Below are 26,312 nucleotides of genomic sequence, written 5' to 3'. Positions count from 1 at the left end.
TTGTTGAGCTTGTATACCATGTCAGGATGTTTTGGATTTTCAAAGCCAGGCGGTTGTGCAACATACACATCTTCTTCAATCTTGCCATTGAGAAAGGCACTCTTCACATCCATTTGATATAGAAGTATGTTATGATGATTTGCATAGGCCAGCAGTATGCGTATGGCTTCAAGCCTAGCCACAGGAGCAAATGTTTCATCGAAGTCAATGCCTTCCACTTGAGTATATCCTTGAGCAACGAGACGAGCTTTGTTTCTGACAACTTGACCATGCTCATCTTGCTTGTTGCGGTATATCCATTTGGTGCCTATTATGTTGTGCTTCCGTGGATCAGGACGCTTGACCAGTTCCCATACATTATTCAGCTCAAACTGTTGAAGCTCTTCTTGCATAGCTTGAATCCATTCAGGTTCCATGAAGGCTTCTTCAATTTTCTTGGGTTCTGATATTAAGACGAATGCGAAGTGCCCACAGAAATTTGCTAGATGAGTTGCCCTTGAACGAGTGAGTGGACCAGGTGCATTGATGCTATCAATTATTCTTTCAATCTGCACTTCATTGGCAACATGAGGATGTACAGGGCGAAGACTTTGCTCTTGCTGTTCACTGTCGTTGTTGGAAGGAATGTCTTCAGGCTGAGCAATGTCTTCATGTTGATCAGGTGCTGAAATGATAAGTTCTTCTTCAGGATGAGCTTCAGAAGGTATAATCTCTCCAGTTCCCATTAGCTTGATTGATTCACTGGATGGAACTTCATCTAGCACACTTGGCAGCTACTCTCTTTGTGATCCGTTGGTCTCATCGAACCGCACATCCACTGTTTCAACCACTTTGTAATGAAAGAGATTGAAGACTCTGTAGGAGTGCGAATCCTTTCCATATCCAAGCATAAAACCTTCATGTGCTTTTGGTGCAAATTTTGAGGTGTGATGTGGGTCCTTGATCCAGCACCTTGCGCCAAATAATCTGAAGTAACTGACATTTGGCTTTTTGCCAGTAAGGAGCTCATAAGATGTCTTGTTTAGAAGCTTGTGAAGATAAACACGATTGATTGTATGGCATGCAGTGTCAATGGCTTTAGTCCAGAATTTTCTTGGAGTCTTGTATTCATCTAGCTTCGTTCTGGCCATCTCAATGAGTGTTCTGTTCTTGCGTTCGACGATGCCATTCTGTTGTGGCGTGTACGGAGCTGAGAATTCATGTGTGATGCCCAAGGTATCAAGATATGTATCAAGGCCAGTGTTCTTGAATTCAGTGCCATTGTAACTTCTGATGTGCTTTATCTTGGCGCCGTAATTGTTCATAGCTCGATTGGCGAAGCATCTGAAGACATCCTGCACTTCAGTCTTGTAAAGGATTATGTGCACCCAAGTATATCTAGAGTAATCATCAACAATGACAAAGCCATAGAGGCAAGCAGTGGTAGTAAAAGTTGAGTAGTGAGTGGGACCAAAAAGATCCATGTGAAGCAGTTTGAAGGGTCGAGTAGTGGTCATGATTGTCTTCGAGGGATGTTTTGCCCTCGTCATCTTCCCTGCTTCACAGGCACCGCATAAGTGATCTTTCTTGAACTTGACGCCCTCGATGCCTATGACATGTTTCTTCTTCGCAAGGGTGTGGAGGTTCCTCATGCAAGCATGCCCAAGCCTCCGATGCCAAAGCCAGCATTCTGAAGCTTTTGCAAGAAGACATACTGCAAGTTGTGGCCCTGCTGAGAAATCTACCACATACAAATCATCTTTCCGATACCCTTCAAACACTAGAGACTTGTCAGATTCCATTAGTACCAGGCAACGATATTTTCCAAATATTACGACCAGGTTCAAATCGCAAAGCATTGAGACAGACATTAAGTTGAAACCAAGGGATTCAACAAGCATGACTTTATCCATGTGTTGATCCTTTGAGATTGCAACTCTACCTAGACCCAATACCTTACTTTTACCAGTGTCAGCAAATGTGATGTGGCTCTTGTCGGATGGACGTAAGGTTGAGTCCATAAGAAGGCTTCTTTTGCCAGTCATGTGATTTGTACACCCACTGTCAATAATCCATTCTGAAGACTTTGAAGACGCTTATGTCGTACCCTACAGTGCAGTTAGGGGGATAGGCTTCACGAAGAGAATTGTGAAGCAAAAACATTTGACGAACCAGTGGGTTATGAAAACTTAGATCCAGATTAGGACTAATAGGGAGAGTAGCATGCGATTCAGGAACGAAGTACATAATGATGCCATTCGGGCATTTTATCTTGCGCCCTACAAGATTTTTAAGGTCTCCAGCAATAGCGTTAGAAGATTTTGTTTTTCTACTGGAGACCTTTCCCTGCAAAAGAGAGTTAAGCTTTCTTAACCACCCACATCTTCAAGGGTGGCTTATAAGCAATAAGTCTAAGTGCAGCATCTGAGAATTTTGGTTTTGGAGCCCTAGCAAACAGTCTAGCAGGCGGACAATAGTACTCATAAGAATAGGCAGAATAATTTTTGGTCATATGAACATGACGGTTTGATGAACCGCTCTCATATTCATATGCCTGAGTATGGTTTCCCTGCAAAACATTTGCGTTAGTGTGACTCAGGTGAGTCCTCTGTCTGCATGAAGCCTTTGGACTGAGGTTTGTCTTCTTCATGTGAGGTGTCATGAAGACATTCACAGGAAGATTTTCCAGACACTTTTTCGGAACCTAGATCTTCTTCATAGGCGGTCCATTCCTGCAGTTAGTACCAATGTACCTGGCAAACACTACACCATTCTGATTTTTAAACAGTACATAGTTTGCATCAGCAGTAGCAGTGGAACATTCAGCAACAGAAGTAGCATTATCACGCTCAATGCATTTAAGACATGGTGGTTCAAATCCTTCCTGAGCGGAACTGATCTGTTCGGCGCGAAGTGACTCGTTTTCCTTTTGAAGATCTTCATGAGCCGCTCTCAATTTCTCAAGTTCTTGCTTCCTTTGAAGATAATCATAGGAAAGCTTTTCATGAGTTGTTGAGAGAGTATCATGACGATCTTCAAGTTCCTGATACTTAACATGAAGATTTTTTATGTCTTCAATTAAGGATTCAGATCGAGTCATTTCAGCACCCAACAGATCATCGCTTCTGTCTAACAGTTTTTGAATATGTTCCATGGCTTTCTGTTGTTCAGTTGCAATTTTAGCAAGTGTTTTGTAACTGGGTTTTGAATCACAATCAGAGTCATCGTCACTAGATGTTTGATAGTGGGTAGTGCGTTTGTTTACCTTGGCACCGTGTGCCATGAAGCAGTAGGTAGGAGTGGGATAGTCCTTATCATTTGCATCGGTGTCGGTGATGAAATCATTGTCTTCAGTGTTGAAGATGGACTTGGCGACGTATGCTGTAGCCAGACTTGCAATGCCAGAATCAGACTCCTCAGACTCCACCTCTGCCTCCTCAGAAGCGGACTCCTCCTCTGAATCCATTTCCTTGCCAACAAACGCACGTGCCTTGCCAGATGAGCTCTTCTTGTGTGATGAAGACTTTGAGGAAGACTTGGAAGAAGACTTTGTGTATTTCTTCTTCTTGTTGTTGTCTGAGTCATATTCCTTGCTCTTCTTCTTCTTTCTGTTCTCATTGTCCCACTGTGGACACTCAGAGATGAAGTGTCCAGTTTTCTTGCACTTGTGGCATGTTTTCTTCTTGTAGTCATGAGCAGAAGCTTCATCATTCCTTGAGCTTGATCGTGAAGACTTTCTGAAGCCTTTCTTCCTGGTGAATTTTTGGAACTTCTTCACTAGCATTGCAAGTTCCCTTCCAATGTCTTCAGGATCATCAGAACTGCTGTCAGATTCTTCTTCAGATGAGGAAACAGCTTTTGCCTTCAAGGCACGAGTTCACCCATAGTTTGGACCGTAGATATCTCTTTTCTCAGAAAACTGAAACTCATGTGTGTTGAGCCTCACAAGTATGTCAGATGGATCGAGTGTCTTGAAATCAGGACGTTCTTGAATCATCAGGGCTAGGATGTCAAACGAACTATCAAGTGATCTCAGCAGCGTCTTGACGACTTCATGTTTGGTGATCTCAGTAGCACCGAGGGCTTGAAGCTCATTTGTGATGTCAGTGAGTCTGTCAAATGTGTGCTGGACATTCTCATTGTCATTTCTCTTGAAGCGGTTGAAGAGATTGCGAAGGACACTGATTCTTTGATCTCTCTGGGTTGAGATGCCTTCATTGACCTTGGAGAGCCAGTCCCAGACCAGCTTGGATGTCTTCAAAGCACTCACACGGCCATACTGTCCTTTGGTCAGATGACCACAGATGATGTTCTTGGCAGTAGAGTCCAGTTGAACGAATTTCTTGACATCAGTAGCAGCGACACCTTCTCCAGCCTTGGGAACGCCATTCTCGATGACATACCATAGGTCGACGTCAATGGCTTCAAGATGCATACGCATCTTATTCTTCCTGTAGGGATATTCAGTTCCATCGAAGACGGGGCACGCAGCGGAGACTTTAATTATCCCTGCAGTCGACATAGCTAAAACTCTAGGTGGTTAAACCGAATCACACAGAACAAGGGAGCACCTTGCTCTGATACCAATTGAAAGTGCGTTATATCGACTAGAGGGGGTGAATAGGCGATTTTTATGAAAGTCTTCAAAACGTGGAAGTTATGAAGACAAACAGTAGAGATATGCCTATTACTATGCAGCGGAAGTTAGACTACACTAGGCAAGCCATGGTCAGGTATCAACAGAGTGAAAAGCATAGCGACAAATAGCTGTAGTGTAATTAGGATCAGGTAGGAAGATACTATGAAGCCAAACAGATCATACACTCACGTTGTGAAGACAAAAGATAGAACAGACACGCAATGCCTTCACAATGAGTGATCAGTAAGTAAAAGGAAGTGAAGATGAAACCAGTGACTCGTTGAAGACAATGATGTGTTGGACCAGTTCCAGTTGTTGTGACAACTGTACGTCTGGTTGGAGCGGCTAGGTATTTAAACCTTAGGACACACAGTCCCGGACACCCAGTCCTGAACACGCAGCTCAGGACACTAAGTCCTCACCGTATTCTCCTTGAGCTAAGGTCACATAGTCCTCGCCCAATCACTCTGGTAAGTCTTCAAGGTAGACTCCCAAACCTTCATAGACTTCGTTCACTGGCAATCCACAATGTCTCTTGGATGCTCTGAACGCGACGCCTAACCGTCTGGGGGATTCACAGTCCTCAAGTGTAATAAGTCTTCAGATCACACAGACAAGAAGACTTAAGTGATGCCCAATTTTCTCTGGCTCTGGGTGGTTAGGGCTTTATCCTCGCAAGGAATTCTCTCTCTCAAAGGCTTCGAGGTGGGTTGCTCTCACACGACAAAAGCCGTACTCTCAATCTGCGCAGCCAACCGTTTATGGTTGTAGGGGGTGGGCTATTTATAGCCACTTGGCAACCCGACCTGATTTGTCCGAAATGACCCTAGGTCACTAAGGAACTGACACGTGTCCCAACGGTCAGATTTCAAACTCACATGGCAACTTTACTTGGGCTACAAGCAAAGTTGACTTGTCTGGCTCTGGACAAGATTCGCTCTCATTGTCTTCACTCGAAGACATAGGTTTTTGGTTTAGGCATCACTTCAGTCATTCTGACTGGTTCTCCTGGACCCCACTTAACAGTACGGTGGTTCCTATGACTCAACACAAAAGAAAAAGAACTACGAAAGATCTAAGTCTTCGAGCTCCATAGGCTTCATATCGTGTCTTCTCTTGTCATAGTCTTCAATGTGAATATCTTCATATACCACCTTTGACTTCAATGTCTTCATACATTTTTAGGGGTCATCTCTGGTAGTAAAACCGAATCAATGAGGGACTTATACCTGTGTTATCCTGCAATTCTCACAAACACATTAGTCCCTCAACTAGGTTTGTCGTCAATACTCCAAAACCAACTAGGGGTGGCACTAGATGCACTTACAGCTGCCACCAATTGAGCCTCCGGATCAGGAATAGCCAAATCCGCTTCACCGGGGAGCTTGACCGACGGGTTGTGCAGCACATCCAGAAAAACGTTGGGCGGGACCGGTTTGCGCTGAGAGCCCAGCCGGCTTAAAGCGTCCGCCGCTTCATTCTTCCGTCGGTCCACATGGTCCACTTGATAGCCTTTAAAGTGACCTGCAACAATATCCACCTCACGACGATATGCTGCCATGAGTGGGTCCTTGGAGTCCCAAGTGCCAGATACTTGTTGAGCCACGAGGTCCGAGTCACCAAAGCACTTAACTCGACTTAGATTCATCTCCTTAGCCATCCAGAGACCATGGAGCAAGGCTTCATACTCAGCTGCATTGTTAGTACAAGGGAACATTAAGCGGAGAACGTAACAAAACTTATCACCTCGTGGGGAAGTTAATACGACTCCAGCCCCCGAGCCTTACAATTGCCTGGATCCGTCGAAATGGATGGTCCAATATGTGTGATCCAGCTTTTCTTCAGGTGTTTGCAGTTCCGTCCAATCATTGATGAAATCAACAAGTGCTTGAGACGTAACCGCCATCCGAGGCACATACTTCAATCCGTGCGGCCCAAGCTCTATAGCCCACTTGGCAATCCGGCCAGTCGCTTCCCGGTTCTGGATGATATCCCCCAAAGGAGCAGAACTTACCACCGTAATTGGGTGCCCTTGGAAGTATTGCTTAAGCTTCCGGCTTGCCATAACAACTCCGTACACCAGCTTCTGCCAATGCGGATACCTTTGCTTGGACTCAATGAGTACCTGCTGATATAATAGACCGGACATTGAACTGGATGCTCCTTACCTGCCTCCTTTCGCTCCACCATAATAGCCACGCTGACCGCACGAGCATTAGCAGCAACATATAGCGGTAACGGCTCCTTGTCAATGGGAGCAGCGAGCACAGGCGGATTGGCCAATTGCCGCTTTAAGTCCTCAAACGCCTCATCAGCAGCGGAACTCTAGACGAACTGATCCGTCTTCTTCAACATCTGATACAAAGGGATCGCCTTCTCACCAAGGCGGCTGATAAACCGGCTTAACGCGGCAATCCGTCCTGCCAGGCGTTGAACATCATTGATACACTTCGGTTTAGCCAGGGAGGTGATGGCTGTGATCTTCTCCGGATTAGCCTCAATTCCCCTGTTGGACACCAGAAAACCCAATAACTTGCCTGCCGGTACACCAAAAACACACTTGGCCGGATTAAGCATCATCTTGTACGTCCTCAGGTTATCAAAGGTTTCCTTCAAATCGTCAACCAGAGTCTCCTTCTCCCTGGACTTAACCACGATATCATCCACGTAAGCATGTACATTACGGCCAATCTGCTTGTGAAGACAATTTTGTACACATCGTTGATAAGTTGCCTGGGCACTCTTGAGCCCAAAGGGCATAGACACATAGCAGAAGGCTCCAAAGGGAGTTATGAATGCTGTCTTCTCCTGGTCCTTAACTGCCATTTTGATCTGATGATAGCCAGAATATGCATCCAAAAAACTTAAACGCTCACAACCCGCCGTAGCATCAATAATTTGATCAATACGGGGGAGGGCAAAAGGATCTGCTGGACAAGCCTTATTAAGATCTGTGTAATCCACACACATGCGCCAGGTGCCGTTTTTCTTAAGGACCAGCACCGGATTGGCAAGCCACTCAGGGTGAAAAACTTCAACAATAAAGCCAGCTGCTAAGAGCCTGGCTACCTCTTCTCCAATCGCCTTGCGTCTTTCTTTGTTAAACCGGTGGAGAAACTGTTTCACCGGCTTGTATTTAGGATCCACATTGAGGGTGTGCTCAGCGAGTTGCCTCGGTACACCTGGCATGTCAGAGGGCTTCTATGCAAAAATGTCCCGATTCTCACGGATGAACTCGATGAGCGCGCTTTCCTATTTTGGATCCAAGTTGGCACTGATGCTGAACTGCTTGGATGAATCGCCAGGTACGAAGTCAACAAGCTTAGTTTCTGCTGCCGATTTGAACTTCAGGGCCGGATCATGCTCCATAGTTGGCTTCTTTAATGGAGTCATGTCCGCCGGATCAACATTGTCCTTATAATACTTCAGCTCCTCGGTGGCACAAACCGACTCTGCGTAGGCCGCATCTCCTTCCTCGCACTCCAAAGCGATTTTACGGCTTCCGTGAACCGTTATTGTCCCCTTGTGACCCGGCATTTTGAGCTGCAAATACACATAACAGGGCCGTGCATAAACTTGGCGTAGGTCGGTCGCCCAAACAGGGTGTGATATGGACTTTGGATTTTCACCACTTCAAACGTCAATGTCTCCGACCTAGAATCATGATCATCTCCAAAGGCCACTTCCAGAGCTATCTTACCAACAGGATATGCTGACTTGCCAGGTACCACACCGTGGAATACCGTATTGGACGGTTTGAGATTTTTATCTGTTAGTCCCATACGACGGAAGGTCTCATAGTACAAGATATTAATGCTGCTCCCTCCATCCATGAGCACCTTGGTGAACTTGTAACCTCCCACCTGAGGCGCCACCACTAGAGCCAACTGACCCGGATTATCAACCTAGGGAGGGTGATCCTCTCTGCTCCATATGATTGGTTGTTCAGACCAGCGTAGATAACGGGGCACGGCCGGTTCAACAGAGTTGACTGCCCGCCTCTGAACCTTCCGGTCTCGCTTGTCCAAGCTAGTGGTGAAGACATGGTACTGCCCACTATTCAACTGCTTTGGGTTGCTCTAGTAACCTGACTGTTGCTGTTGTTGGTTGTAACCACCCTAGTTGTTCTGATTATTTTGATTATTATGTCCACCCGGATTACCATTAACTCCTGAACCGGAATTTCCTCCACCGTAACCCGGCCCGGATCCTGAGCCACCGCCGTAGCCGTGATCATACCGGAAAGCATTAGAATTCTTGAACTCCTGCATAATGAAGCAATCCTTCCAAAGGTGGTTTGCTGGCACCTCCTTCGTTCCATGTCTTGGACAGGGCTGGCTCAGTAGATAATTTAGGCGGTCCGGGTTAGGGTTGGGTGCTCCATTGCGATTTGGCAGTTTACCCCTGCGTCGCTGGCCCTTGTCCTGCGCGTTGGTGTTAGCCACAAAGTCCATGTTACCATCCGCTTTACGCTTGCCTCCGCCACCATTGCCTGCCAAGTGATGCTGCTGGCCTTTGGAGTTGTTGTTCCTCTTTCCCTTCCCTGCCTTGTCATCATCAGATTCGGGATCCTTGGTACTATCAGAATCAGCATACTTTACCAAAGCGGCCATGAGGGTCCCCATGTCAGTGCAATGGCGCTCCATCCGTCCCAACTTCAGCTTTAGGGGCCCAAACCGGCAGTTGCCTTCTAGGGTTAAGACTGCGGTGTCAGCGTTGATGCGGTCTGATGAATGCAACACTTGTGAGACCCGGCGCACCCAATGAGTCATCGATTCTCCTTCCTCCTGGACACAGGCAGCTAAGTCCACTATCGACATAGGCTGCTTACATGTATCCTTGAAATTACTGATAAACCGGGCTCGTAATTGGGCCCATGAACTGATAGAGTTGGCCAGTAAGCTTTTTAACCAAGTGCGGGACGTTCCTTCAAGCATCATGGTGAAGTAATTCGCACATGCCGCATCATCCACATCAAGCATCTCCATGGCCATCTCATAGCTCTCCACCCATGTCTCTGGGGGTTGATCCGCCGTGTAATTTGGTACCTTGCGCGGGCCCTTGAAATCCTTGGGCAGGCGCACATTGCGTAAAGCGGGGACAAGGCAAGGCACCCCCAAAGAGCTAGAAGTAACACCGGGTTCGACCGAAATAGTTGGACGAACCGGTGTAAGCTGCCGAGCCTGATATTGTGCGGCTAACTCGGCCTCCCTGCGCGCTCGGGCCCGGTCCACCACTTCCTGAGCGTTATCAGCACCACCCGCCAGATTGTTGCCGCGGGGTGCTCCACGTCGTTCATTACTTGATATTGCTGGTTCATCCATACGCCTGCTATAGCTCCGGCTTGGACGAGGGGTCGAGTGGATCCGGTCGCGGCTATACGAGTATGCTTCCTGTTGGACCAAAGCTGTCCTAAGAAGCTCTTTGACCCGTCGTGTCTCTACCGCCTGCGGCGAGTCACCTTCAATTGGAATGGCCTCCAGCCGTGCAGCAGCAGCAACGAGATTGTCCATTGGGTTGGAGTAGTGACCCGGAGGTGTTGAAACAGCCTGAGGTATAACAGTGTTTTGACGAGGCGGATTCATCGGACGGGGCTGAACCGGCGCACCAGTCCCAAGAGCTTCCGCCCGGTTCCCCTCCAGCGGATTACTGGTTCCTGCTCCTGGGATGTTGAAAAGGTCTCTGGCCTCAAAAACCAAAGGCAAACGGGATCGGTACTTCCTCCTCATGACTTCATGCGACGCGTTCTGGTCCAACATGAGCCTGTAGGCTTGTGCGTCTAAAGCGGCCCGCTCTGTGGTCATCCTGGCATTCTCAGCTGCCAGGTCTGCCTTGGCCTGGGTGATCTGTTCCTTCACCTTTGCAATCTCCGCGTTGTGGACTTCCTGATCCACCGGATTAGCTTCTGCCATAAGCGCAGCCAATGCATCAAATAGATCTGATAGAACTTGAGCTAGCGGGCGTGCAGAGCTTCCTGCCCCGGCAGCTGTCGCCGCTGCTGAACCGGAGGTTATTGGCGCGGCGGTTGAAGAATGAAGCGCTGCTTGTGTGCCGTCCATGAATATTCCAACTCGGTTGGGTAGATCAGAGGGGTCCGGAATACTTTCGCCGTCGGAACAGCCCCCAATTCGGCCACCTTGTAGCTGATATAGAGATTCGGTTTCTCCAGTTGATGACTCGTTGCCGGAATAAACGACGGTCTCGCCGCGAGATTCCGATCCATCCTTGTAACTTCCTCCATGGATAACTCCCACGAAGGCACGCTTCATGGCCGGTTTAACCCGGGCGGACCGCGCACGCTGAGCCGTTTCGACGAGGTCGGTGCAGATGTCCGGCTCAGGGCCCGGTTCACCGATCTTGACGATGAAAACGTGTATGCCACCAAAGGGGACCCGGTACCCGTACTCAACTGAGCCGGCCTCGGGGCCCCAGCCTGCATCATCGATGTAGAGCTTGCCGCGACGACTCTTAGTCATCCGGCCCACAGCGTAGCCCTCGAGTCCTTCAAAGCGGCCCTCCAAGAACTTGAAACCATCATGCGATAGCCCCACGGTGGGCGCCAACTATCGTGGTTTTGTCACGGCAGATGTCCTAAAGAAAGGACTTAGTCGTGGAGCCATCGCGACGGGTTAGATTGAAGGGGTTAAAGCGGACACAGGGACGCAAGAGAGTTTATACTAGTTCGGCCCCTTCGATGAAGGTAAAAGCCTACGTCTAGTTGTGATGGGATTGATGGGGTTTCGATGACTAGGGAGCAAACAAGCTTCGCCTATGTCTCGAGTTGTTGTCTGTTGTCCTTGAACCGCCGCCGGGTCGTCCCCTTATATACACGGGTGATGCTCGTCGGTTCACAGAGTCCCAATACCGGCTCATAGATGTGTCCGGTTTGGTCTCTACTTATTCCTAACTTACAGTACAAGTTAAATACCAACGCCGGTTTACGGCTACAGGCCTTGAGCCGACTATGGGCCTTGAGCCCTCAGCTGCCTTCTTGGGCTTTAACATACTTAACTACTGACGAAGTTAACCCGGCCCAGATAGGCCGGTTTACGCCCAGTAGTGATATCCCCAACACACGGGCTCCAACACTCTTTGAGAAAGAAAAAAAGGTGGCACAGCTTTGGATATACGTGACGTGGCGGCATCATACAGTAGCATCGTTTGTATAGTTGTAGTACGCTCCTACTAGGACGACAACTCCTATAAAACCTTGCGCTTGGCTCTTTGCCTCTTTGGGAGGTTCAACAGTTCGTACTCGTGTGAACCTTGCACTTGGCTCTTCGCCTCTTCGAAAGGTCCAATAATGATGATACTACAGTACACATTATGCTTCTGGCAATCTGACACTGAATGAACTGCTGCACGTCCACCGCGAGGGAGAGGGTGAGGGAAAGGGAGAGGGAGAGGGCGTTGTAGTCAAAACCCTCTCCTCGTCCTGTGAACCATCACGCGCGTGGGCGAGGGAGAGGCGTAGTAAGCAAGCTTCTCCTCGTTCGGCGAGTTGACGGGACACATCAAAGCAGTACTAGTACTAGTCCATACTGCATCCTTTCCGGTTAATATGGCTTAATTTGAAACGAGAAAAATACACTAGCGGTCAACGTATGTAACAATACGCTCTTTACGGTCACTATATATATAGTTTTGCGGTGATTATACAATCACTAGCTCATCGTAGAGCACCGTATTGCACCCTACTGACCGGCCACATAGTCGACGTGGCACTTTGTTGACTGGTTAAATTGTCACCTGGTTTCTGGATCCCACCTGTCAGTTGGCAGAGCAAAGAAATCAGCTAGAAAACAAAGAGTGTAGTACATCTACACTTCCAATTCATTTAGCCTTTAATCTAAATCGATATTGATTGACTAATGCACCAACTTGTGCTCTAGGTATAGGCTACATGTCTATCCTTAATTACAGCATGCAACGACCTTCATTTAATCTTCTTCTCTCAATGGTCGCATGCACACATAAGTCTGCTACTTTTGGGCGTTAATTATGCCCTGGTCAATGTGTAAATCTCTAAATGTACAGTCTTTCACGGACGTAGGGAGTAGGTTGAGCACTTGAGCGTGAGCGTGTGTGTTGCATCGTGTGATGTGTGTCGCATGGGTGTGTGAGTGTAGCGTGCGTCCATGTGTATGTGTGAGTGTTGCATGTTGCATGCATGCATGGGGCTTACTCCCTCCCATTGACATGTTCATATTTCAAGCTTCCTATGTTCCCTCCATATGGTGATACTCCCTCTGTTCCCAAATACGGAGTAAAATCCTCCCTTTGTTCCCAAATACGGAGTATTTGTCTTTCTAGGGATTTCAACAAATGACTACGTACAGAGCAAAATGAGTGAAGTGAGCGTAGAGGCATAGGGATAATGTAGAAAGGAAGTCTTCATGATCCATTATTCCCCATCTCGGTCAGAGAGAACTATTCAACTAGTCTTCACAGTGAAGTGACAATACACGCTGCAGCAGATGGGGCACTTAATTAATAAGCTGAACCAGCATGTTGGTGTTACTAAATCAGCCTTACCCAGTACTGCCATCATGTTTGCCAATAGAGCACGCTTCTGTCCTCCATTAACTGGCATATGGGCCCTCTTGTGGTAGACACACATGTCATCGGTGTAACTATTTACACTCCGAAGGACGGTATATCCTGGTAGTAGTAGTAGAATTGAGATTTAATGCACTTTCTTCCCTGTCTTCCACTCTTCTTCCTCCTCTCTTCTTCTTCCTCCTCTCTTCCCCATCGTCGGCCGCACACCATTTCCCCCCGCTCACTGCTCGCCCGCTCGCGCTATCTTCCTTGGTAGCTCGCGCGTACCATATCCCCCCGCTCACTGCTCGGCCACGCGAGGAGAAGCTTCTTTGCTCGCTCGCCCAAATCCACTTCCCCGCTGGCTCGCAGGCACCGAAAACCCCAATGGTAGAACTGACTGACACGCAGAGCCGCGATTGGAATTCCCTCCCCGATGTTCTCTTGGAGCAGATCTGTAATCGTATGGACCTACTCTGCACCGTCTGTCTGGCCGCACGCTCGGTGTCTTTGTACCATCTACTCGTCTGCAACCGGCCGACTCTTGTCAAGACACCCTGCTTGCTGATGCCCGATCCTCGCAGGTGGCCCAAACACCGACTTGACGATCCTGCGGAGGTTGTCGTGGTTCCCCTCGACATGCTACCACTACCGGTCCACCTGTCCTTCATGCGCGGCCACTACTTGGCGGGCATGATGGCCAACTGGATCGTCCTCATCCACCAATCCGGTAGTCCGTGGCGTCTCGTGGATATCTACACCTAGCGAGAGATCACCCTTCCATCTCTGGATACCGCCGCCATCGAGCCTCGTGGCCCGCCGGACACTCCTGCCTACTATGCATGAGACGCGTCGAGCTTTTGGCTCGACCTCTGTTTGTTGAAGGTTGTAATCTGTGAAGTGCCCACACCATCAGAAGACTACATGGATTACAAGCTCATTGTCGTGTTCAACATGGGATTAGTCTATCTGGAATCCGGTCGCCATACATGGTTATGGCTCATCGTCGATCCTCTTTACCCAACACTTCTGTCTGATGCTATAGTGCACGATGGCATCGTTTATGCGGTCAACGCATAGATTGGCTGCCTATACTGGTGGAATCTATCGTCGTGTAATTGTTCTATCTCATCTCATCTTTACCTTAAGAATACGACTGCATGTTCATTGTTACAAATTTAGAATATATAGTATGTCTATAACCACATCATTGCTATATGTTCCTCTCATTTCCTAGATTTTTATGACCACACATGTTATTGTTAGAGTTGATATGAGAACAATTGGTATCTAATGATTGTTAGAATAGATATTATGAGTATAACCTCAGGATTGCTATATGTTACTCTCATTTCCAGGATTTTTATAACAACGCATGTTATTGCTTAGAGTTGATATGATAACTGTAGTAAATGCTATGTAGATTATGAGTAGGCCCTGTCATATCTGTTTTCCTCTCATTGTTACATGATGTTTGAACCATGATATATTGCTAGAATATGAAAGCCATTGGCTTATTTATTTTAACTTGGGGTATGATTATGACCACGGCATTGCAATTCTCTATCTATGATATGTGTCACTGTTATAATAATCTTAATTCCACACATACTCTCAACATGATTGTTTATTTTTGTCCCTTTGGTCTCCAATTTGAATTGTTGCAGCAGACGCAAATGCGCCGGCCTTCATGATTCCAGGACCTCGAATCATACCAGCCGATGGGTGGTGGTTTATCGCTCGTTCAGCTGATGGTGGTCATTTGATGCTCATTTGCACATACCAAATTGACCAAACCATTTCATCAAACCACATGCAGTACAATGTCGGGGGCGTTCGTGACATTGATGGCTATGGCTGCTTCATGTTCGAGAAAGATCCCAGCTCTGTTGGGCCAGGCGTATTCAACTGGAGGCGGGTTTACAGACTCGGCAACCACTCCATGTTCCTCGGGCTCAATTATCCGATCATCCAACCAATCATCAATCGTATCACCAGCAATGATTACCATGCTATGCAACTTCCATTCGCCAGAGGGGCTGTGTTTACACATCATACCACGGGTTTCATGAATCACCATATCCAGAGATTCGTCGACACAACTTGTTGCCAGATAATCTTTAGTGTGTGAAAGGCATCAAGCTTCCATGCGATGGATGGCTTTTGCAAACCCGACATGCGGCGATGTGGTTCATGCCAACAGAAAATATGCACAACTTGATTCGTACTGATATGTAGACTGAGCCATGTATTCTGCTGCTGTAGCACGACCCTCTTTTGTTGGATATTATGTACTGTTGTTAGTTTGAAGCACTCCTCTGGTTTGAAGGATAGATACCTTTCTGGGATCAAGTGCATCCTAACTCACCTGCGCAGGATGTACTGATAATGATGATGGAGATGTTGTGCAGCATATATATATATATCACTTAGGCTTCAAGTGCGTACTTGTTAGTTAAACCTATGGTTAAAATGTGACACTAAATACAACTAGTAAGTAGTACAGTAGCAGTACTAGTATACGTCGGTCAAATTATTCATCATGTCCACACATTAAATTGACGTCACAACACGCTGCGCGCGAGGTGACACAAGAATCCCAGTGGCGTGCTCGGGTATTCTGGACTTCAGATTTGAAGTACCACTTATCTGTCGAAATCTTTCATCATTCACTTAAAACAGTCGATTGATCATACATTGAGTACCATATAACTAGAATTAACCCATGCAAGTCGAAGAAGGATTGGCCGGTGCTGCCGGCTGGCATCAAGTTCGATCCCACGGATCAGGAGTTGATCGAGCACCTTGAGGCCTAAGCAAGCATTTCTTCCAGCGCAATTCCAGGGCGCTCAAAAGGGGCACGTGGACGAGTCGCAAGATATAGTCGGAGTGCGGCATGCACGCGATCTGGCACAACATCGGCAATACCTTGTCAGTGATGGTCAACGGCCGGCAGACGGGCAGCAAAAGGGTTCTGGTGCTGCACACCAATAAGAACTTCGACCAGCAGAGGACTAACTGGGTGATGCACCAGTACCACCTCGGGGACCTGGAGCAAGAGAAGGAGCGGGAGCTGGTCCTCTGCAAGATTTTCTACCAGACGAACACTAGGGCCAGGACTAAAAATATTATAAGTTAGTTTGGTATTGGTACTTGTACTACCTTGTCGTCCGCAAGTTGGTATTGTTGTTAACGATCTTTTGGTATGAACTTGGCATTTGCTTCCAACCATCATACCGAGGGTCGACGTGGATATAAAGCTGAATCATTTGTTTCGAAACGAATTTTCAAGCATCTGATTTTTATTTGATGGGTAGCATAAGCACCTACCATTCAAATTCCCAGTTCTCCAAATTTTTTGAAACAAGTGCATGCTCTTATTATCACGATGAAAAAACAATATCCCTGTTGCATCCCAGTTATCAGTCTGTACTTGCAGAATTCTCTCGTTTATTGAGCACGTATATTGTTTTTTCAGGTCGAGCAAGTTTCAACTGGGTTGTAGACTGCTCAGGCTTGGTTTTGTTTTTAACAGGCCCAGCCCATGACGACAACGGGGCACAAAGATCTAGTAGGTATCTACTGGCCTCTGGCCCGCCAGCGTTAGTTATATTTTGTCTTACAACATCCGCAGGCACTTTTCTTACTGAATCAAACACACGGCTCAGTTCTATTTTCCTCTTGAAATGCATGTCCTACATCCGTTTTCTAATCTCTACCTATAGTTTTACTAGTTCATATACACGTATCATTATATTGAAAATACATAAAATTCACTTTTCATATTTACATCCTTATTTTTGTTGTTGTTTTTCCTCCCAGCGTTGATTTTTTACCACTGGTTTTCCCTTAAACCAACTCAATTGTCCCACGTCTTATTTGCTTACAAAACCAAAACGATTTTTTAGGCAAATCAATAAGTTCTTAAAAAATGTTTATCATTTCGGGATTACAAAAGTTCGGACTACACCGAAATATGCAAAATAAGGTTGAACTTTTCAACCGTGGTCCTGGGCAGAAAATGGGATGTAATAAATTACTTAAGAATTAGCAAATGGGCTGCAAATTATTAAAAACTAGCAAATGGGCTCTATGTTGTCTGGCACAGATTTGGGGGCTGACTTGTGGGCCTACTAAGTTCATGTGTACAGAAGGTTTATCAAAAAAGAAACTTAGTCAACAATCGGCTCTACCAGCGTCAGACCATTAGATGTCAATCTAACGGCAATCGTGCTTCTCAGTCTCTGATCTTCCTGCCCCAGCCGCCCAAACCAGCGCGTCGGAACCGCCTGCTCCCGCCTCCCGTGGCCGGCTGTGCTGTCGGGCAGGCCTCACGGCCCCATCATATACTCGCATCCCTGGCCTGTCTATCCCTCTACTCACCCACACCTCCTGTTATTTTTTGGCGACGGCACCCGAACCAGTCAACCCTCGTACTCTCCACCGCGTGGGCAGCCACTGTCGTGTCTTCCCCGGCTTCATGTCATTCCCTTCGTAGGCCTCTCCGTCGTCCACCACCCTGGTGCTCTCGGCGCGGCATGGTCAACGTGGTTAATGAACGACATCCATCAGAAGTGGACTGTATGTGGAGAGGCTGACAGCTGGGTCCACGGCCGCACACAAGGAAATGCCTCCTTATTACGCGCAAAATAATGATTCCTCCACCTGACAGCTAGGACCCGTCGGAAGGGCCTCTGTATTTCGTGAAAAAAATGTTCCCTCCGCTGACAGGTCGGACCCACCAACTATATCTTCGCACGCAAGGAAGTGCCTCCTTATTGCGCACAAAAAAATGAATACCCCCTACCAGCTGGGACCCACCACAGTGGGAGGATGACTTTTGGTCCTACTAAGTTGACGGGGATGGAGGGCTTTGTCAAGTTAGTCAATATGAACGATTCTAGCTCCAGTGACCGTACGATGTCCATCCAACGGCCTTAGTGCTTCTTCAACCTCTGGTCTTCTTGCTCCAGTCGCCCAAAGCAGCGCCGGTCGTGCCGCCTGCTCCTGCCTCCCGTGGTCGGTTGTGCTACCGCGGAGGCCTCACCGCCCCATACTACTCCCACCGCTGGCCAGGCCATCCCTCCACTCACCCACACCCATGTTATTCTGCGGCGACGGCAGCCTCACACCACAGCCGAACCACTGAACCCTCGTACTCCTCTTCGCGTGGGCATCCACTGACGCGTCTTCCCCGGCACCGCATCATCCCCTTCCTAGGCCTCGCCGTCGTCCACCGCCTTGGTGCTCTCGGCGCGGCGTGGTTAGTGTGGTCAACGACCGACTTCCATTGGAAGAGTACTGTACGTGGAGAGGATGACAGCTAGGTCCATGGCCACAGCCCAGTTTTTTTGTGATTTGCCAAGTAAGTTGCTTTGCCAGGCCTGTTGGGCTGCAAATCTTTCAAGACGAGGAGAGCTTCATTTGGCTGACCGAGAAAATGGCCTATCGGTAATGAGGAATGGGTTCTACATTTTTAAAACACATCAAACTGGCAATTAGTTTCAGATTTCTTTTTTCATTTCGAGATTTTAAATTGCATTGATTTTTATGTGTGGACAATTTGTTGAATTTTGTATTAATATACATGTATTTTTAAAATCAGTTTGAATGTGACTCGAAATTTCAGGATTAAAAACAGTTCGGACCGCACCGAAATATGCAAAATTTCATATAATTTTTTAACCGTGGCCACAATATGGGCTGTAATGCTAACAAAAAGAATATGGGCTCCAAAAAACCTTAAGAATTAGCAAATGGGCTGTAAATTATTAGAAATAATGGTAGATGGGTTGTATGATGTTTTTCACAGATTTGAGGCTTTCCTAAAAAAGCTTGACGCATAAGCAGTGGCTGTTAGGTGTCCATCCAACGGCCATCGTGCTTCTTCAATCTCTGCTCTTCCTGCTCCAGCCGCTCAAACAAGCGCCGGTGGGAGTGCCTGCTCCCTCCTCCCCGCAGCCGGCTGTGCAACCGCGCAGGCCTCACCGCCCCACCGTACTCCCATCGCTAGCCTAGCCATCCCTCTACTCACCCACACCTGCTGTTATTCTCCGACGATGGCAGACGAACCAGTAAACCCTCGTACAGTCATACTCCCCTTCGCGTGGGAAACAACTACCGAGTCTTCCCTGTCTCTGTGTCGTTCCCTTCCTAGGCCTCGCCATCGTCCACCGCCCTGGTGCTCTCGGCGCGGCCAGGTCAACGTGGTCAACGACCGACATGCATCTAAAGTGGACTGTACGTGGAGAGGCTGACAGTTGGTTCCACGGCCGCACGCAAGGAAATGCCTCCTTATTACGTGCAAAATAATGATTCCTCCACTTGACATCTGGGACCCACCGAAAGGGCCTTTGTATTTCACGAAAAAAATGTTATCGCCGCTGATAGCTTGGACCCTCCATATTACGCACAAAAAATGAATACTCCCCCTGCTAGCTGGGACCCAGTATAGTGGCAGGCTGACTTGTGGGCCTACTAAGTTAACGGGGACGGAGGGCTTTGTCAACTTAGTCAATATGCACGTTCTAGCTCCACTGACCGTACGATGTCCATCCAACGGCCGTAGTGCTTCTTCAACCTCTAGTCTTCTTGCTCCAGCCGCTCAAACCAGCGCCGGTTGTGCCTCGTGCTCCTACCTCCCATGGTCGGCAGCGATGCGGCGGAGGCCTCACCGCCCCCTACTACTCCCACCGCTGGCCAGGCCATCCCTCTACTCACCCACACGCCATGTTATTCTGCGGCGGCGACAACCTCACACCGCAGCGAACCAGTGAACCCTCATACTCCTCTACGCGTGGGCATCCACTGTCACGTCTTCCCTGGCTCCGCGTCGCCCCCTTCCTAGGCCTCGCCATCGTCCACCGCCCTGGTGCTCTCGGTGCGGCGTTGTAACACCCCGGATATGATTTACCCAATATGTACTCAAACTCTTGCCATTTCCGGCCTTAAGTTATTTTATTTTCTCGGGTTCGGGTCTTTGCCTCCGTGTGTTGTTGTCATTGTCATGCATCTCATATCATGTCATCATGTGCATTGCATTTGCATACGTGTTCATCTCATGCATTCGAGCATTTTCCCCGTTGTCCGTTTTGCATTCCAGCGCTCCGTTCTCCTCCGGTGGTCATTTCTACCTTTCTTTCGTGTGTGGGGATTAAACATTTCCGGATTGGACCGAGACTTGCCAAGCAGCCTTGGTTTACTACCGGTAGACCGCCTGTCAAGTTTCGTACCATTTGCACTTCGTTTGATGCTCCAACGGTTAACCGACGGACCGAGAAGGCCTCGTGTGTGTTGCAGCCCAACACCCCTCCATTTTGGCCCAAAACCCAGCAAAACCCTCTCCATCATCTAGAGCATTCGATCACGATCGCGTGGCCGAAAACCGCACCTCATTTGGACACTCCTAGCTCCCTCTACCTCTATTTAAAGACCCCCTACGAAATCTGGATCTCCTTCTTCCCCGAAACCCTAGCCCCGCTTCTCCTCCGTGCGCCGGACATTGTCCGTCGGCGCCGGACACGTCCGCTGCCCGCCCGGTCCACTCACGAGCCGCCACGTGTCACCGCCGCGTTCCTCCGCAGCCGGCCCGGCGAGCCCGCGGGAGGCCCTCCAGGGCCCGCAGCTCCCCGCGTGCCCCGCGCCCTTCTTCCCCACACCCGGTCCACCGCCCGGCGCCGTCTCCGGCCACACTCCGGCGCCGCCCCGCCGCCGCCTCTTGTCGTCACGCCGGCGAGCTCGCCGCCCGTGGCCCCGGCGACCTCCGCCGCCCCGCCGCGGCACTTCTCCGGCTCCCTGCCGGCCGGATCCGGCGAGATCCGGCCCGGGAGCGCCTCTCCGGCCTCTTCCTCGACGAACTCCGGCGGCCCCGACGATTTTCCGACGAACCTCGTAAACCGCGCCGGCCAGATCTAGATCTGAAATTTCGGATCGGTTGACTTTCCGTCCCTAACCCTAAATATTTTGGCATTGTTCATCGCATCGTAACTTTGCATACGTAACTCCGTTTTGGGCAAATAGCATATCATAATGTTCATCTCAGAGAGCACATCATTTCATCTCATTGCATCATTTTCATTTGAGTTCATCTTGATGCTCGAAATGCTGTTAGAAGAATGCTATTTGAGATAATTGTCAGATATGCTGCTCCAATTAGATATTTGTCATTTTTGCCATGATTATTGTGTGCATGATATGCCCCTGAGCTCTACATGAGTTTTGTTACATGTTTTGCCATCTATCCAGAGGTGCAACCCATGTATTTTTGTGATGTGTGTGGTGACTAGCACAAGCTTGCAAAGTGGAGCATTCGTTAATGCTGATTCCAGGGACTTAGCATTTCCAGTAAGTCCTTGATCTGTTTATCTCAATATGCCATATGTTCATGTTGTTTCCTAGTGATCCGTGCCTCTTTTGAGGACGATCAGTAAGGATGTTTTGTTAATATTGTAGTGCTATATCCATCCATGTCTTTATTTGCAATTATGAAGCACCCTAGCTTGAGTCAATCGAGCTCTACTTTTGCTATTTCGTGAATCTAGGCAGATTGTCTACTTGTTAGCAATTTTTCCGAGGATGTTGTAGTTGATCCGTGCATGCTATGTAATTGTTCTTGCCATGTCTAGCTTATATTTTGTATATTCTTGATGGGTGTATTCTTAGATTGTCATGACTTGCTCCGTAATGAGTGCATCGAGCTCGTAAACATGCCTACTTGATGTCTGTTTCAGCATGCTCCAGTTTTCACTAAGTCTGATAACTGATTATGTTTTTGCCATGTTCACATGCTTGCAAATGTATTTTCTGATCCCTTTTGGCTCAAGGTCACTAAGGGACTTTTGTTAAGCTCTTTGAGTAGCTCCATACCATGCTTTACTTTGCCATGTTCAGGTCCTGTAGCATATGGTTTTCATGCTCCAAAGAGTGCTATCTGATCTGAAATTCCAGACAAGTGTTAATTTCACAAAGTCTGAAATCTATTTACCAAATGCATTTTTGCCATGCTTGTTTGAACCTGTTAATGGACGATTTGGCCGTGGCTCAGTGCTAGTATTTTGTTAAGCATCATGAGTGGATCCCTGCCATGTATTTTGATGCCATGTTTGGGTGCTGTAGCATGCTCATCTTGTTGCATTTAGATGGCTACTTGCTGTAAATCGCAGAACGTGATCATATTTGAATTGCTTGCCATTTCCAAACCGTAACTCCGATTCCGGCATTCTTTATATCGTTTTCAAGCGATTTCATCTCATCTTTCCAGTGGCACACTTGGATTTCCAAGTTGAGGCCAGGTTCATGCATTCCTTGTCAAATCTTGCATATGCATCGCATATTGCATCCCGCATAGCATACCATCTTTGCATCTTGTTGTTTGAGTTTGCACGTGGTTGATTGTGCCCTTGTTGCTTGTTTTTCTTGTTTGGGTGGAGCCGGGAGACGAGTTCGCTAACGAGGAGCCCGTTGAGTTTGCTTTCGAGGATCCAGTCAACTCTGACAACTTTGCAGGCAAGATGATCATACCCTCGAAATCACTACTATCTTTGCTTTGCTAGATGCTCGCTCTTTTGCTTTGCCTTTGCCACGATGCCTACCACTTGCTTATCATGCCTCCCAAATTGCCATGTCAAACCTCTAACCCACCTTGTCCTAGCAAACCGTTGATTGGCTATGTTACCGCTTTGCTCAGCCCCTCTTATAGCGTTGCTAGTTGCCGGTGAAGATTGGAGACCGTTCCTTGTTGGAACATTATTTACTTGTTGGGATATCACTATATTATAATGTTATCTTAATACATCTATATACTTGGTAAAGGGTGGAAGGCTCGGCCTCTCGCCTAGTGTTTTGTTCCACTCTTGCCGCCCTAGTTTCCGTCATATCGGTGTTATGTTCCCGGATTTTGCGTTCCTTACGCGGTTGGGTGATAATGGGAACCCCTTGATAGTCTGCCTTGATTAAAGCTTTTCCAACAATGCCCAACCTTGGTTTTACCATTTTCCACCTAGCCTCTTTTTCCCTTGGGTTTCCGGAGCCCGAGGGTCATCTTATTTAAACCCCCCCCCCCGGGCCAGTGCTCCTCTGAGTGTTGGTCTGAACCAGGCAGCCTGCGGGGCCACCTCAGGGAAACTCGAGGGCTGGTTTTACTCGTAGCTTGACCTATCTGAGTGTGCCCTGAGAACAAGATATGTGCAGCTCCTATCGGGATTTGTCGGCACATTCGGGCGGTGTTGCTGGATTTGTTTTAACTTGTCGATGTGTCTTGTAGAACCGGGATACCGAGTCTGATCGGAATGTCTCGGGAGAAGGTATATTCCTTCGTTGACCATGAGAGCTTGTCATGGGCTAAGTTGGGACTCCCCTGCAGGGATTTGAACTTTCAAAAGCCGTGCCCGTGGTTATGGGCAGATGGGAATTTGTTAATGTTCGGTTGTAGATAACTTGAACCTTAACTTAATTAAAATGAATCAACTGTGTGAGTTACCGTGATGGTCTCTTCTCGGCGGAGTCCGGGAAGTGAACACGGTGTTGGAGTAATGCTTGCGCAGGTTGTCCTCTAGTTACTCGCTCGCGCTTTGCCACCTCTTCTCGCTCTCTTTTGCGAACAGGTTAGCCACCATATATGCTAGTCGCTTGCTGCAGCTCCACATATTTACCTTGCCTTACCCATAAGCTTAAATAGTCTTGATCGCGAGGGTGCGAGATTGCTGAGTCCCTGTGGCTCACAGATTACTTCCAAACCAGATGCAGGGCCTGATGATTCCGTTCTAGATGACGCGCTTGAGCTCAAGTGGGAGTTCGACGAGGACTCACGCCGATACTACGTGTCTTTCCCTGATGATCAGTAGTGGTGCCCAGTTGGGGCGATCGGGACCGTGTCGCATGTTGGGTTATCTTTTATTTTGGCGCCGTAGTCGGGCCATGAGTGTTTGAATGTGGTAATGCTATTTATGTACTTTGTGTGACGTGGCGAGTGTAAGCCAACTATGTATCTCCCCTTTTATTATCTATTTTACATGGGATGTTGTGAAGATTGCCTAACTTGCGACATTGCTTTCAATGCGGTTATGCCTCTAAGTCGTGCCTCGACACGTGGGAGCTATAGCCGCATCGAGGGCGTTACAAGTTGGTAATCAGAGCCTTCCCCGACCTTAGGAGCCCCCATTGCTTGATCGTTATTAGCGCCGAGTTGTGTCTAGAAAAATGTTTTGAGTCAATTAGGAATTATATATCGGAGAGTTTAGGAATTCTTTTTACTTGCCAGTCTCCTCATCGCTCTGGTAAGGCCTCCTGACGTAGAGTTTTGACTCTTCTCTTCTCAAATTTCACTAAAAAAATTTAGGATCACGCGGGTATCTTGGAATCGTTCTGATGGTTTTGTGACGAGAACATTGTTCTTGGTGCCTCCTGTCTTTAGGGGTTGTGGCAGTGTCCCGGGGAGTTGAGCTCCGAGGTGTTGTCGTCACAATTTTATCGTTGCAGTTCTGGAATACCTGAGTTTAGTACGCCGACATCGAAAATCTCTTTTATGCAGTTCGTTGGTGAGATAACCTCGACGCCACCCAGTACTGGGGCGGGAGTTCGGGAGTATCGCCATAACTTGTATAATGGATGCTTTTCGAAGGTTGAGGTAGATGGTTTCCGAAGTTTTTCTCGGTTATGTGTTGAAGGATGGATACAGCTGGATGTAGGATTTGCTAGATTTGGGTGAGATATTATGCTTCCCCTGTATCCCCAACACCTGATTGCATAACCGGAAAGGTTCGGGAGTTTCATAGGTGGGAATTCTTGTAGCTCTAGTTCTTCTTCCACGGATAATTGGTTTGAGATTGGGATTTCTTACCGAGTATTCGTTCTTGATCCGTACCTTGTTGATTTATTTCTCTACCTAAATTCTAAGTGGCTTCTCAATTTATGGATATGTGACCATTTCAAGAGGAATGCATTCGTTCATTTTGTTCGGATGTGAAGACTTTATGTTGCAATTTTCATTCCGTTGGATTCAGCTTCATTTTATCTGTCAATGTGCTAACGGTGGTCAACCTCTTCAGGATGGCTCCCACTAAGAGCACCAATCAGAATCAGAATCAAGATCCGCCACCACCTCCTCCTCCTCCGGAGGCATGGCAAGCTTTGATGGCCGCAACCAATGCAAACACATAGTTGATCATGCAAATTCTTTAAGAGCGCAATCAAGCGAACCAAGGCAACCAAGGCAACGATCAGAATCATTTTGCTACACTCAACCAGTTCCTTGCTAACGGGCCAAAGACTTTCAGCAATTGTGTTGAGGCATCTGATGCTGACGATTGGCTCGTGGATCTGTGCAAGCATTTCGAGTGCAGTAACGTCAGGCCTGAGGACTTCGTCAAGTTCGCTTCCTTCCAACTCAAAGACCAAGCTGCAGAATGGTTCCAGCAGTATAAGGATTCTAGAGGAGGCCGTGTGATTACCTGGGATGAATTCCGTCAAGACTTCAAAGCTCATCATATTCCTCAGAGCGTGGTTGAAAGCAAGCGTGAGGAATTCCGCAACCTGAAGCAAGGCTCTTTGTCTGTCTATGACTACAACAAGTTGTTTCAGAAGCTCGCCCGCTTTGCTAAGCAGGACGTCCCTGACGAGAAGAGCATGATATACCAGTTCAGGGGTGGTCTCAGAGAAGAAATTCAGCTAGCTCTTGTTCTCTTTGATCCCTTGAGGTACGATGAGTTCTACAACATGGCATTGAACCAAGAGGCCGCTCAGCTGAGGTGTGATGCTTCCAAGAAGCGAGTCAGAGATGCTACTCCTTCTTCCTCTACTCAAGTGGCCAAGCAGCAGAAGTATTGGCTTCCTCCTCCTCCGTTCCGTCAGCCGTATCAGCAGAAGAGCAAAGTTGGCAGTGGATCTTCCCACCCACCCAACCCTGGCTTTCAGAACAAGACTTCGTGTCAAGCTCCAAGATCAAGTGCTTCATATCACCGTCCGCTTTCAGAGGTCACGTGCAACAAGTGCCAACAGAAGGGTCACTATGCCAACAAATGCTTCAATTAGAGGCGTCTCCCTCCTCCTCCTCCTGTGAGATCGGCAAGTACAGCTGTGGTCAAGCATAACCCCAAGCACGCCAAGGTCAACTTGATGAATGCAGCTCAGGCAGAGGACTCGTCAGATTTCATAATGT

Source organism: Triticum urartu, chromosome 4A (assembly GCF_056163025.1).
Source record: "Triticum urartu cultivar PI428250 chromosome 4A, HENAU_Tu73, whole genome shotgun sequence".
Lineage (NCBI taxonomy): Eukaryota > Viridiplantae > Streptophyta > Magnoliopsida > Poales > Poaceae > Triticum > Triticum urartu.
This window is presented reverse-complemented; position numbering follows the sequence as displayed.